Source organism: Coccinella septempunctata, chromosome 4 (assembly GCF_907165205.1).
Source record: "Coccinella septempunctata chromosome 4, icCocSept1.1, whole genome shotgun sequence".
Classification (NCBI taxonomy): domain Eukaryota; kingdom Metazoa; phylum Arthropoda; class Insecta; order Coleoptera; family Coccinellidae; genus Coccinella; species Coccinella septempunctata.
The window spans coordinates 36339921-36354586 of NC_058192.1; the positions used below are offsets into that span (position 1 = coordinate 36339921).

The following is a 14666-nucleotide window of genomic DNA, read 5'->3' on the forward strand; positions in this document are numbered from 1 at the left end:
GCAGGGTGGCGAGGAGCGACCCGGACCCGAAAACCTGGAAAGGGCTCCAACAGAGCTTAATCGTTTTGATATCTGAGATATCTGGGATAAGTGAATTTTCCTCTGGAGAGGAGTGTGAAAGCCGCAAGGCTAAAGTCATAATAATAAAGGTCTTTATTCAATTTCATGAATTAGAAATAATCAATCAAATACAATATGAGGTCAAAATAAATTGAAGAGGCGAGATCCAGTACGCTTCATTCAGCGCACTGTTCAATCTAACCCCTCGATTCATTGCTTCCAATTGAGGAAAAAAAGTGTAACAACATACAGCTCATAACAATTATTAAAAATAAAAGCAAGTAGTCAAACCACCCAAACGTAAAAAAAAGCAACTTTAAGTGAAACGATGCCTTCACACATCAACCCGTGAAAACAGTGTTTTGTTGAACCAAAAGCTTGCTGAATACCTCTCGTATTCTTCTATAGCTCGTAGACGACTCAGATCACTAACCGCCCTGACTTCAGTAGATAAATTATTGACGCACCGCGTGACATTGTATGAATAACATCTACGAAATGATTGTGTTCTAAATATAGGCGGTGTAAGGGTTCCTTTAAATCGTATATTCAAGTTGTGAACATCAGAGCGGAAAGTAATCTTATTGTAGAGGCGGGGGAGTTCGGCCAATTAATATTTTCATGAACAATAATGTAGCATGAAGACATCTTCTGTTCTCCATATGGAGCCAGTTGACAAAACGTAGAGTATGGCTAATTCTGTCAAATTTTCGTATTCCGAATATGAGACGCAGACAGGAGTTCTGAAGTTTCTGCATCCTCTGCTTGTCAGAAAAGCTTAAACAGGGACCATAAACACTGTCAGCAAAATTAAGGTGAGAAAGAACCAGGGACTCACATTGCAGAACTCTAATATTTTGGGTTAAAGTTGACCTATTTCTATAAATAACTCTCAAGTTACCATATGCCTTTTGCAAACAAGCAGACACATGGTCCGTAAATCGCATATCTACATCAATCCAGACTCCCAAATCTTTAGCCTTGTCGATATCTGAACCAACCATTATCGAATAACCCTCATCCAAAAATCTGATCCTGTCACCTTTTCTCCCAAACAACATGGCAACGGCCTTATTCACATTGAGCTGCAGGCAGTGCCGATGAGACAATTCCCTGATAACATTTAATTCGTAGTTTAGAGCTGAAATTGCCTGAGAAGATTAATTTAAAAAGAAGGAGATATACAGCTGAGTATCATCGGCATAATTATGAATGAAACAAAATTGAATGAAGTTTTCAAACTGTGAAATGTAGATAAGGAACAATATCGGTCCAAGAATCGACCCCTGTGGTACACCCCTCTGAATTTTGAGAGGAGATGATAAATTGCCATTATAAGAAACTACTTGATAACGTTCAGCGAGATAAGAAACAAGAAGGAGAACAGAAGCATCACAATATCCAACATGTGCTAATATTGCTGCTAACAGTTTGTGATTGAGACTGTCAAATGCCTTAGAGTAGTCTAAAAGTGCGAGAATAGTGAGTTTACCCTTATCAGTTGCCCTAATTATATCATCGGTGATATTCAGCAAAGCCGTGGTACAGCTGTGATTTTTTCGAAAACCAGACTGGGTGGGAGGATTAATCTTATTAGAATTCAAATGTGACCAGAGTTGTTTGCACATGATCTTCTCCAAAATTTTGGACAATGCTGGCAAAATGCTTATAGGTCGTAAATTGTTCAAGTTTCTTGGATTAGACACCTTTGGCACAGGTAGAACAACTGCTCTTTTCCACTGGCTGGGAAAGACGGATTTTTTCAGACAATAATTCAGGATATGAGTGATATGTGGAAGTATATGAGGTACACATAAGTGGAGGGTAAGTATATTTATGCCATCATAACCAACAGCTTTACTCTTAATTGATTTGATGGATTCCAAAACTTCGATCTCATCAACAGTACGGAATCTGAATAAGTAAGAAGCAGAACAGTTATCTCGGTCAGCATAAAAAGACAATAGATCGTCATCGGGGGGACAGGTCAGGAACAGAGTTAATGAAATGTACATTAATGCGGTCAACATCGGCAAGAGAAGCGCTGAGCACTTTATTTTTTTGCTGAACAATACCCATTTTCTTCAGATGTGTCCAAGTATTATAGTTTTGGGATTTCCGCTGTAATTAATGTACTTGCTATAATAAGCCATTTTTTTTTGACAGCCGCAGTGATAATATTTCTTAGCTGTTTGTACATATTCCAGTCGGAAATCTCTCCCGATCTCTTAAATTTAGATAGTAACTGGTTTCTGGTCTTGATCATATCTCGCAAAGTATCGGTAAGCCAAGGTGAATAATTTTTAGAAATTTTGAATGTTTTGAATGGCATGTAGATCTAATAAAGTTATTATATTAGAGGTGAGAAAATCAACTTTTCCATCAACCGTTTCTATGTCGTAAACATTGTTCCAGGGAATAGACATGAGATCACATTTAAATTGATCGTAGTTAATATTCTTAAAATCTCTTGATGTCTTGAAAATTGGCCCTGGCTTCTGGAAGGCCAAATTGAAAATACAGTGTACGAGATCATGATCGCTAACCTGAGGGACTGGCAGGACAGAAGTTTTCACAACCAGATTGGGTGCAGAAGTTATTATGTAGTCAATTAACGTTGAAGAGGTCCGAGTAGTTCTAGTAGCCTCAGTTACCACTTGATGGAGGCCAACACTATCCAAGACCTGAATCAGACACTTAATTTCAACACTATTTTTATCAAAAAAATTCATGTTAAAATCACCTAGGCAGAGTACAAAATCAGCACATGTTACCATCTCTGAAATAACTGACTGAAATTCGACAATGAAAAGTTTATAATCAAAAGAAGATGGCCTATAAACAATGATAACAGCCACTCTCGATCTCCCGATCTTGAAAATCAACCCCAACTGCTCACTCTCAATATCAAATTTCAAAATCTTAAAACTAAAGGTATTTTTAATGTAGATGCCGACTCCTCCTCCTCGACTTCCTCTGTCAGTACGTACAAAATTGAAACCATCTATAGCAAGAAGGTCGTCTGAAATTAGATCAGTCAACCAGGTTTCCGTTAAGCCGAAAGTATCGAAATCATTAGATATAAGGAGATCTTTAACATCATCAAAATGTGGAAACAGAGAGCGTACATTTGAATGAGCGATACTCAGCAGAGCCCTTCCTCCGTGATTCATAACTCATACAAATAAAAGCATCTCCCACGAGAAAAAAAAGGAATCACCGGATAATGAAAACAGGAATCGAAACTTTTTAGTTATTAATCAGAAATGCAAGAATTCTAACATTACATGTATCAATTACGTTTTAGGCGAAAGAGCGAATTGAAGTATGAGCAGAAATATGATTATGTATATAAATTTAGCAACAAAAGAAAAGTCTGAATAAAATTGAACAAGAACCTTACAGTATGACGAAATAAAACAGCAGATTCACTACAAAAAAAAAATGCAAAAGTAATCCAATAATTCCAGAGCAGCTCCGCACCACGGAAAATTTATCATCGAATTAAATCCTAATTATTTCAATTGTTTTAGATCATTTTCAGACATAATCTTTCTCACTTTATTCTTATATGAGAGTAAAATGTTACCTCTAGAAGTCCAGCAAGGGGAAGCATTAAATTTAGCACGCACTTTCTTGAACAAAACAAGCTTACTTGGAACAAGTCTCTCACCAACCACAACACCAGAGCCCTTGAGATTTCGTTTATGTTTGTAAACAATGTCACGTTTCCATCGATGGATGAATTGAATTGTGACAGGAAGGGATTTCCCTGGTTGATTATTTTTTCTACCAGCGCGATAACAAACATGCAGGTCATCTGCTGATATCTGATCGGAGGTGTTATTAAGTATTTTATTGTTTATAATATCAAGAACTTTTTCATATAAATTTTCATTTTCTTCTTCCTTCACTCCATGCAGAATTAGCTGACTATTGAATTTTTCCTGTTTTTCCAGTTCTAGTTGAGTATGTCTCAATGCGTTCCTTGAGAGCGTTCAAGTTCTCTCTCATGGAAATTTCAAATGCACTGATTTTACTCATTATCACAGTTATACAATCTGAGGCAGGCTCAGGAGAGGTCGGAGCAGGATTCTCCAACAAATTCGCAACTTCCTGTGTCAATCCCGAGAGTCCTGATTGAAGCACTTCCATTTTTTCAACACGGGAACTCATTTCTTCATTGTTCATTTTTCGAGATTTTTCCCCTCTAGTTTGCATAATGAATTTGCAAGATATCACTGATAAACTAATGAAAATTCAGTACTGATTCAAGCGAGATTTAACTAAAGTTGAAATATAAATACAGAAACAATTATCGCGAATGCGGAGCTATCCCAGATGAGCTACGAACACATTGGCGGATGAAGAATGAATGAATTATCTAGTTGAAAACTTTTCCGTGAAGATATCTAAATCATCGGCTGATTCAGATATCTTTTTCTTCTCCTGTTAACTGTTCACAGCCTGTTTCATTGTAATCTTCTCCTGTTCTTCTTTTTTCTGAACGGGTTTTGGAGTCTCCTTCTTCTTTTCCTATTCTGTAGGTTTGGTCTTCGATACTTCCCTGGAATATCAGGTCGTCCTTAATCAACGCAAGATCAGCGTCGATTGGTAAATACCTGATGACGGCATATATCTTCTTCTCCTCCTCCATTTGGTAGGTAAAAAATTCTTTAACATGCTGCTCGAAGAATTTTGTGATTTTTCTAAAATCAACTACGGTTGACGCGATGATTTTTATACCGTCTTTAACTACAGTTGCGCGGTTGTAGTTCATCTTTTTTGTGTAGAGAGCTTTAGATATCTCTACCCAATCTGAGGTGCCCATCATCGTGATATGTGGAATTTTATCCCTTTTAGGCACTCCCGTTGTCTTCTTGACAGTCTCCTCATCAGAAGGGGAGCTTTCTTTTCGCGCGCGTTAAGTTGGGGGCGCGTTTGGGGCCTTCGCAACCTGCGTTGAATCATTTTTCCTTGTTTCGGGTTGTGAAACAATTCCTTTAAAGGAATTATTTTTGGAACCCGCTACCGATTTTGTGATTGCGGCGTAAGTATGAGGTTTCGGCATATTATTGCGGGTCATTTCCTCTCTCAAGAGGCACATCTCACCGACCAACTGTGACACAGTTTCAGTCAGTTTGACAATTTGAGCTTTCAACTGCCCATTTTCTTCTCTGAGCTTTACAGGCTCCTCGTGTTCGCCTTCGCTGGATTCTTCAGCATCGGTCGCTTCCATGTAGGAACCCTCATAATCTGAGGTTTCCGACATGGTTTTATACTCAAAAATCTCAAAATATCAAACGATTTGATAATAATAAAATATTCAGGAATCTTCGCTGAAATAGTCTAATATATCTATGGTATAAAGCCAAAAGTTTTCCACGCTATGAGAAAACTCAGGAAAAAGATTTGAAAAATAAGCTCACCTGATGTTTTCTGCAGAACCAACGATCAAGACAAGACCTGGACTCTGGAGATAAACACCAACTTCGAAAATTTTAACGAATTGAAATTTCGATAATACATACACGGATTCCAGAAACAATTTTTTGTAATCTGTGGATATAGAACTTTCAGGCCCGGACTGGGACCACTCCCAGCTGAGATCTATAAGGGGCCCTACATCGGGTGGTCCGGGGTCTGGGGCTCTACCCGGAAATTTTTTTAAAACAATGAAAACGCGTTTTAACGCTATTTTAGCTCTTTCAAAAAAATCAGCTAGGTATTCATGCGAATATTATGATTTTCGACTTTTATTGACTTTATTTTTTATTGAAATTAGAAATTCACAGTATTTTTAAGATAACACTAGAAAACACATTCCGTGAAATTGCCAATAATTACAAAGGAGTTAAAAATGTGTGTGACGCTTTAGATAGTGCACATTGTTTGATAAGTGCTCCTGAGAATTTCAGTTATTTGGTAACGTGAACTGCGAACTGTGAACTGAGACGAACTTCAGATCCATAATAATTATAATATTTATCGTTGCGATCGTTCACACAAATCAAGTTCTAAAAAGGTGGGGGGGTGGTGTCCTGCTGGCTGTTAAAAAGTATCTTAGATTTAATTTCAAAAGTTTCGTGAAATCTTCGGCGAAACCTGCGTTACAGTTGATTTGAACTCTCCTTTGAAAAGGTATTTCTGTTTTTCTGCAATCCATCATTTTCCTGTTGTTGAATTTACCTGCATTTCGACAATAACAATTCGACAATATATGCTCCTGTCTTTGGATCTGATTGTTTAAGCGGGCCACACACCTACGAACTTCTCTTCTTATACTTTGTTTCCTATTCGTCCGATCTGAAGAATGCCTTGTCACAGTTGCTGCAAGGCCATCTCACTGATTGACGAAAGTGTTCTATGCCGTTCTTGTGGGCATGCTTTTCACATTGCATGTGCAAATATAACAAGCACTGATCTCAAGACGCTGCTTGAACTGAATAAAAAAGGTCTTGCCATTATTGCACTCAATACAGAAGAAATAAAAAATCCAATTCAACCTCTTCAATATCCCAGCCAGTTCCGTCTCAGCAGGCTCAGGATGATGCGGCTCCGGTAACTATGAGAGAGTTTCACCTTCTTATAGCAAAGCTTGACAATCTTTCTTCAAATATCTCTTGCATGAGGGACGATATTGAGTCCATTAAATCTAGTCAGCTTCAGCTCTCGATTGAGGTGGCCGGTTGCAGCGCTAACATTGTAGAACACGATCGGATTCTCGCAGACCACGCTTGTCAATTAGAAGCTCACACTGATCAGCTTTCTTCCCTCGATAATGATGTATCTTTGATCAGGACACAGTTTGAGCGAATGAGTAACTTGCCCCCTCACGCAGGCCAAAATAGCCCAACTTCGGCCAATGAACTTGTTGAATTTGTTGAATGTTGAAATTGAGCAGCGTAGAAAGAGGTCAAGGAACATTATGGTCTATAAATTGATAACTGTATTTTGCGGGATAAGGACAAACTCTCAAAAGATCTTAAAGTATATTCAGCAACGTTTCGCAAACTTTCGTTTGCTTCATCAGGCCTAAAAACATTATAAAAATGTCATACAAAACACTTACAGTAAAGTATAAATAAATACCTCTATACTATAAATAAGACATTCAGATGTAAAAACTTTAAAAAACCCGACGGCATCAACTGTATATTCCACGTCAAATCACAAAAAAACAGCTTAAAATACTAAAAGTTTGGCTAAAATTCATTTGGAAAATTCCAGAATATTTACATCTAAAATAAATCACATGAAAACATAACCTGAAAACACAACAGAACAAACCAATACAGTAAAACAATATCAAGGTTGTCAAACACAGAATTATCTTCATTTTCTTTCAATGAAATACCGTACATTAATTAGTTTCCACCAAGCTCGCACAGCACTATAAATGCACATATTTGGTCAAGACAGAATTGTAAAGTTTGCTTAAATGTTCAGTATCAGATCTAAAATTAACAGTGTTGTTAATGTTAATATGTATCATTTCTAAAATGTTCCTTTTTCTAAAATGTTGTTCATTGTCTAATATTTTTACATTCGAAAAATCGAACCTGTGATCGTCTTTGAAAAAATGTGAACACAAGGCTGTCCTTTCTCTATTTTTCACATCTCTGACATCGTATGCATGTTGTTTAATCCTATTTTGTAAATACTGTCTCGTCTGTCCTATATACATTTTATCACAATCCAAACATGGAATCCCATATATCACTCCTGATCTATGATCTTTATTTATTGGATCTTTTATTTTGCTGTATAACGACCCAACTGTTTTCATGTTGTAAAACATCAGCTCACTATTTTCCGTTTTAAGGGTTCTTTTGATTTTTTGGGACAGTTCTGGGACATACGGAAATTTGAAGTAAGCTTTATTCATTGTGGTTGTATTGACAGTTTTGTCATTGTTTCGTTTACGTAGAAGTTCTGAAACAATTCTATCAACGAAAGGTTTGGGGTAATTATTATCTCGTAATATGTGTTTCACTTTTTTTATGTTTAGACGGTTTCTTAAAGATAACAATGACATCATAGTGAACAAATCGGACAAGGGTGGATCAATAGTGATCATGTATCGTGAGGACTACGTTAACCATGTTAAGGGAATGCTGAGTGATGTGAACACATATAAATTACTCAAAAAAGATCCCACATCTTCGTTTCAAAAAAGAGCAAATGCTCTTGTAGATTCTTTATTTGAAAACTCATTCATTTCTGAGTTTGAAAAGAAAAAGTTAAAAAAACACAACTCGGTTTCTCCCCGACTATACTGTCTGCGGAAAACACACAAGGAAGGTCTACACATGAGGCCGATAGTCAGTGGAATTAATTCTCCCTCATCAAATATTGCAACATTCATACACAACACGTTAAGTGATGTAGCAACTACATTTCAACACCAAGTGAATAGCTCTTTTGAGTTTGTTGAATTTTCGAAAAATGTTGTCTTACCTGACGGATACGTCTTGGTTTCATTGGACGTCACTTCTTTGTTCACTAATATCACACATGCCCTTACTGTACAGATCATTAAAAAGAATTGGCAGACAATATCAGCCTATACATGCCTGGATAGAAAAACTTTCCTGATGTTGGTTGACTTTCTGTTTGAATCCAGTTATTTTATGTTCAATGGAGAAACGTACCTACAAATTGAGGGAACAACTATGGGTGGCATTGCGAGTCCCATTTTTGAAAAATTTGTAATGAATGACTTGGTGATAACAGTTGTGTCCCAACTACCCTTTCCTGTGCCTTTTGTCAAGTTCTATGTTGATGACTCTGTCATGGCTTTACCATTTGACATGATTGATGAAACGGTAAAAATTTTCAATAGCTACCATGACAAGATACGGTTCACGTTTGAAGTTGAAACTGGAGGTTCTTTACCCTTTTTGGACGTCTGCTTACACCGTACGGAAGAACAAAAAATCATAACGAATTGGTATACTAAACCCACCAGCTCATACTTATATATTTATCAAACCATGCTACCAGCTATAAGATCAGTGCTATTAACAACTTACTTCACAGAGCAATCAACTTGAGCAGCCCCGTGTATCATGACCTAAACATAAAAAAAGTGAAACACATATTACGAGATAATAATTACCCCAAACCTTTCGTTGATAGAATTGTTTCAGAACAATTGGATTGTGATAAAATGTATATAGGACAGACGAGACAGTATTTACAAAATAGGATTAAACAACATGCATACGATGTCAGAGATGTGAAAAATAGAGAAAGGACAGCCTTGTGTTCACATTTTTTCAAAGACGATCACAGGTTCGATTTTTCGAATGTAAAAATATTAGACAATGAACAACATTTTAGAAAAAGGAACATTTTAGAAATGATACATATTAACATTAACAACACTGTTAATTTTAGATCTGATACTGAACATTTAAGCAAACTTTACAATTCTGTCTTGACCAAATATGTGCATTTATAGTGCTGTGCGAGCTTGGTGGAAACTAATTAATGTACGGTATTTCATTGAAAGAAAATGAAGATAATTCTGTGTTTGACAACTTTGATATTGTTTTACTGTATTGGTTTGTTCTGTTGTGTTTTCAGGTTATGTTTCCATGTGATTTATTTTAGATGTAAATATTCTGGAATTTTCCAAATGAATTTTAGCCAAACTTTTAGTATTTTAAGCTGTTTTTTTGTGATTTGACGTGGAATATACAGTTGATGCCGTCGGGTTTTTTAAAGTTTTTACATCTGAATGTCTTATTTATAGTATAGAGGTATTTATTTATACTTCACTGTAAGTGTTTTGTATGACATTTTTATAATGTTTTTAGGCCTGATGAAGCAAACGAGAGTTTGCGAAACGTTGCTGAATATACTTTAAGATCTTTTGAGAGTTTGTCCTTATCCCGCAAAATACAGTTATCAATTTATTAATTATTGTGGTGGACACTAATATTTGCATTATGGTCTATAACTTGCCTTTAGAAAACGACATCAAAAACATTTTGGTACCTGTTAATCATATGCTGGCTGAAATTGATCCAATCCTCAAAGCCATTAAGGCCGTTAGAGTTGGCAAGAGAAATGCTTCTGATGCCTCCCGGAAGATTATGATGAAAAGTTCTGAATCAGCAATTAAAGTCTTGAAAATTAGAAACAAAATTTCAAATTAAAATGTGAAACTTCACTCGGACCTTACTCCCATGCAGATCCAATACTTGAAAGATTTACGCAAGGAATTAATATACCGTAGTTCTGATGGAGAAGATCTCACTATAAAATATTTTAACGGAGAGAACAATATACAGGATCCCTTGGTGCTGCAGAGGGGGAGATGAGTGAAGTTATAGTATATTATCAGAATGTGCGTAGTATAAGGGGTAAATCTAAGTTGTACGAGTTCTATAAAAATTTCTTCATATGATGTATTATTCTAACTGAGACGAACTTCAGATCCATAATAATTATAATATTTATCGTTGCGATCGTTCACACAAATCAAGTTCTAAAAAGGTGGGGGGGTGGTGTCCTGCTGGCTGTTAAAAAGTATCTTAGATCTGAAATTGTTGTTACCCCTAATGAGAACGTAGAGGATTTATTTGTCTTAGTCCGTGGTACCAAAAGTGTTTTGTTCGGTGCAGCATATATATGCCTCCATTGCTTGGTGTTGAGTATTTTGAGAGTCATTGCTCCAACTTTGAACATGTCATGGAATCTGTCAAGCCGGACTATGTGGTCATAGCCGGTGATTATAATTTAGGTAATTGTGTGTTAGTGAATGACGATTTGGGTGTTGGTCTTGGTGGTGTGAGCGATTTGCGTGCTTAAGCTCTGGTTGATACCTTCGGGTTTTATGGTCTTTACCAGGCAAATGCAGTAGAGAATGTTCATGGAAACGCAACAACATGATGCCGTAGTTGATTGTGCGGTTGGCGTTCTTTCCAAATTGGATGCGCATCAACCTGCACTTTCGTTTACCTTCAAGTTTTTCAGTAGTGTCCTAAATGAGTATGAGACTTCTGCATATGATTTCAGGAATGGCGAATTTGAGAGTTTGAATGTTTATTTCAGTTCCTGTTGATTTTTTAGTAGATACTCTTTACAATTATATTCACGGGGGTATTAATATGATTGTTCGTAAAACGCGTTTGAAAAGAACTGTTAAATACTTAGGAAATAAAAAATGTAGTCTTTATTACTGTGAAGCATATTGTAACCAATTAAGTGTTTTTCCTCTCTTCAGAGATCTGTTAGTTACTAGCTTCAGTCGGAGAGGTGGTCGGGGTTAATAGGTTGTAGCTAGCCCGGAACCTATTTTCAAAATAGAAATCAATTTTGAAGGCTTTGGTTCCCACATAAAAACAAATTTATCCACTTTCAGAGATTTATTAATAAGATCGACTAAATTGCTCAAATTAGAATAAAAAGTTAAGAGTGAAATATTGAAAAATAGCTGCTTACAATTGGATTTCAACAATGAAAATTATTATGAATAGCTTCGAAGCGCAATGTCTCAAATGCAAAATGAAATAGAGCATACGAAATTATATAAATTGGATATCGAATGAAATAACAAAATATATAACAGAATACTTCCATTAGCAATTAAAATCCAGGTGAAGTGCTCCTATGCAGGAAGAACCATCTGATTTGGTACGATACAGCACCATATAAGGATTTCCAGGTTCTGATCACCACAGTTTTCAGGTGTGATTGATTCTTCGAAGTTGGATGTTGGTCAACGAAGTTCAACTTGGAAATATAAATCGAAAATCTGGGCTTCACCCAAAAACTGTAAAATTAATTTCTTTCAGAGACCGTTCAGTAGAACATATTATTGTCCTTGCCGTCCATCTTTCGCATAAAAAATTACATATGTGAATCGACAGCCATTTTTCAAAAATAAAATAATAATAATCTAGCAAATAAAATTGGAACTGATTTTAACCGTTACATTGAATTATGAATATGGAATGAAAAATTTTTAATGAGTGAATTGAATTGAAGGGAACACTTTAGTGAAGATTTATTTTATATGGCGTGAGATTTTGAATATGAAAATGATCTGAATAATGAAATCTATAAAAAAATTAATTTTGAAGCGAATGAAAATGAACCTGAACGGCAAGGATGAATCGAATTTCGTTTGAAAAAAAAAAATCTTTGTTGGGCAGAGGAGATTGTAAAAACAAAAAAAAATATATATATTTTAAAATATAAAGGCATCTTACCTCAATTTTTAATTGAGTTTCACTAAACCAATAGAAACTATGAAATACTAACTAAATCTCAAAATTTAATACCAAAAAATATCTATATCAAGAACTCAACTCTGATGACTTATTTCATTCACCAGACAAAGCAGAAAAGAAAGAATAAAATCTTCGAATAACCGATTAATATCTTATCAGATTGAAAACATGCGCCCATCTGCAAATCTGAATTCTTCGATACACGTACAAATGCAGTGGCGGTACAACAAATATGTAATGAATAAATTTGAATTTCAAAAAGAAAAAATTGTAACGATCGTATCGTTATACATCTCCTCTACCCACCAAAAAAAAAAATCAGTGCATAAAACCCTGAAAGTGGAAAAAATTTTAATTTTTAAATATTGAAATAGAAATTAATGGAATGCTAGATGGTCAGCAAACCTATTGGACAGTGCGCTACAGGAAGTTTGTGTCTGTATACTCTTCAGTCCAAATAAAAAAAAATTACTAATGGGCATTACAATATATAAAAGATATTTGTCCCCACACCAGATTTCTGAACAAAATATACAATTACAACAACGAATCACAAATAATTCAAGGATATTTCATGATGGATACCTCTCAATGATATGAGTAGCTAAAAAGAGAACAGTTCTAAGGTTCTTCTTTAATTTGGTTTGAAAAAGTTCTAAAATCAACCACTCAGTGAACAGTTCAAGGTTGGCAGTATATAGCTTCAAGAAACTATACACAACCAACCTGACTCTCCTCCCTACCTCCCTTTTCATTATAATTTATAACCCACGACAAAATAGGACATCAGATCAGAACGACATTAAAAGGTAGAAAGAACAACAAAAAAAAAAAACTAAAGTTGGGCGCCAGTGAGATACTATCTCACACTCAAAATACTACATAAGGTAAAATTATTGGAGCTTATCTATTCGAATCAATTACAAAACGAGAAAATCTGAAAATATTGTGAATTTAAACAAAAGCAGCTGAAAAATCTATCCAAAAATAGTTTCACTGAATAGTAATCAATCGCTTCTGACAAATTTCGGACAGACAGAATATTTATGCAAGTTATAAACTCACTTTCATACTCAATGCATAATCTCTACGCCAAAATAACCGAAAATCTGGGAATTCAATATTTAACTGAGAGCCCCAGCTAAAGCTGTCCGTCCAAGTTTATAAATTGAGAAAATTCAAAAATAAAAAAAATTAAACACTAAGCTGAAAATCAAATAAATGACCTCAACACACAAAAAATATGAACTAATTAAAAAAAATGAAAATTATATTAGGTACTAGTATAGCCAGGAGATCCACCTTGTAGGTAGATTCACCTTTACTGGCAGATTCGCCTTTCGTCCGTAGCTCGGGCCTTCGGCCCTCGCGATACGCCTTTTGTTCGTAGCTCGGGCCTTCGGCCCTCGCTCGATTCCCCTTTTATAAATATCTAGGCCAAAAACGTTTTTTAAAAGCCCGATCGATTTGAGGCACCTCGTTCTGTGATCGCTGCCAAGCCGTCAAAACTGACGTTAACCTTTAAATCACACTCTGACATCGATTGTCAAAGTGCACTTTCACTTAATTTTCTCTGATAATCAATAGAAAATAATTTAATTTTGTGGAATGTCACCCGATTTTTAATAGACGTCAAAAATTTTCAAAATTCTTACGCTTTTTTAGGTAATATCTTTCGGGCTCCGGGAAAAAAAACAGGCCTATTTTAATTTCGGGTCCTTCGAGCTTAGTTCGACACCCATCCCGGCTCTCGAGCTACCGCGGATCTCTCAAGCTAATCAAATCAAATTGGTACCTTTTCGCGAAAATCGTGAATTTCGCGATTTTCTCACGCAATTTTCGGACACTTTTAGACGGGGTAAAAATACGATCTAGGCATTTTCGGAGAGCTCGATTCTTCTTCTAGCGTTCCATTTACCGCTCTACCCGGCCACGCGCCTTCGGCGCTCGCCATTTCAAATTTCCCATACCCTCCACCGACACTTCAACGTGGCAAAAAATTTGATACGATTCGGTGATCATTTTTTATCAACGTTATAGTATTAACTAGTATAGCCAGGAGATCCACCTTGTAGGTAGATTCACCTTTACTGGCAGATTCGCCTTTCGTCCGTAGCTCGGGCCTTCGGCCCTCGCGATACGCCTTTTGTTCGTAGCTCGGGCCTTCGGCCCTCGCTCGATTCCCCTTTTATAAATATCTAGGCCAAAAACGTTTTTTAAAAGCCCGATCGATTTAAGGCACCTCGTTCTGTGATCGCTGCCAAGCCGTCAAAACTGACGTTAACCTTTAAATCACACTCTGACATCGATTGTCAAAGTGCACTTTCACTTAATTTTCTCTGATAATCAATAGAAAATAAT

General features: G+C 36.2%; 1 protein-coding gene and 1 long non-coding RNA gene across 4 annotated transcripts in view; one reads left to right on the plus strand and one right to left on the minus strand.

Annotated features, from left to right (window-relative positions):
- LOC123312538 (insulin-like growth factor 2 mRNA-binding protein 3) overlaps positions 1-14666 on the plus strand; it is a 341679-nt gene that overhangs the window by 134706 nt on the left and 192307 nt on the right. The gene's annotated exons all lie outside the window — the stretch shown is intronic.
- Positions 11424-12584, minus strand: LOC123312540. Its single transcript, XR_006537644.1, has 2 exons — positions 12285-12584; positions 11424-11845 (listed from the first exon to the last, which is right to left on the minus strand). It is a non-coding gene; the product is annotated as an uncharacterized LOC123312540 (long non-coding RNA).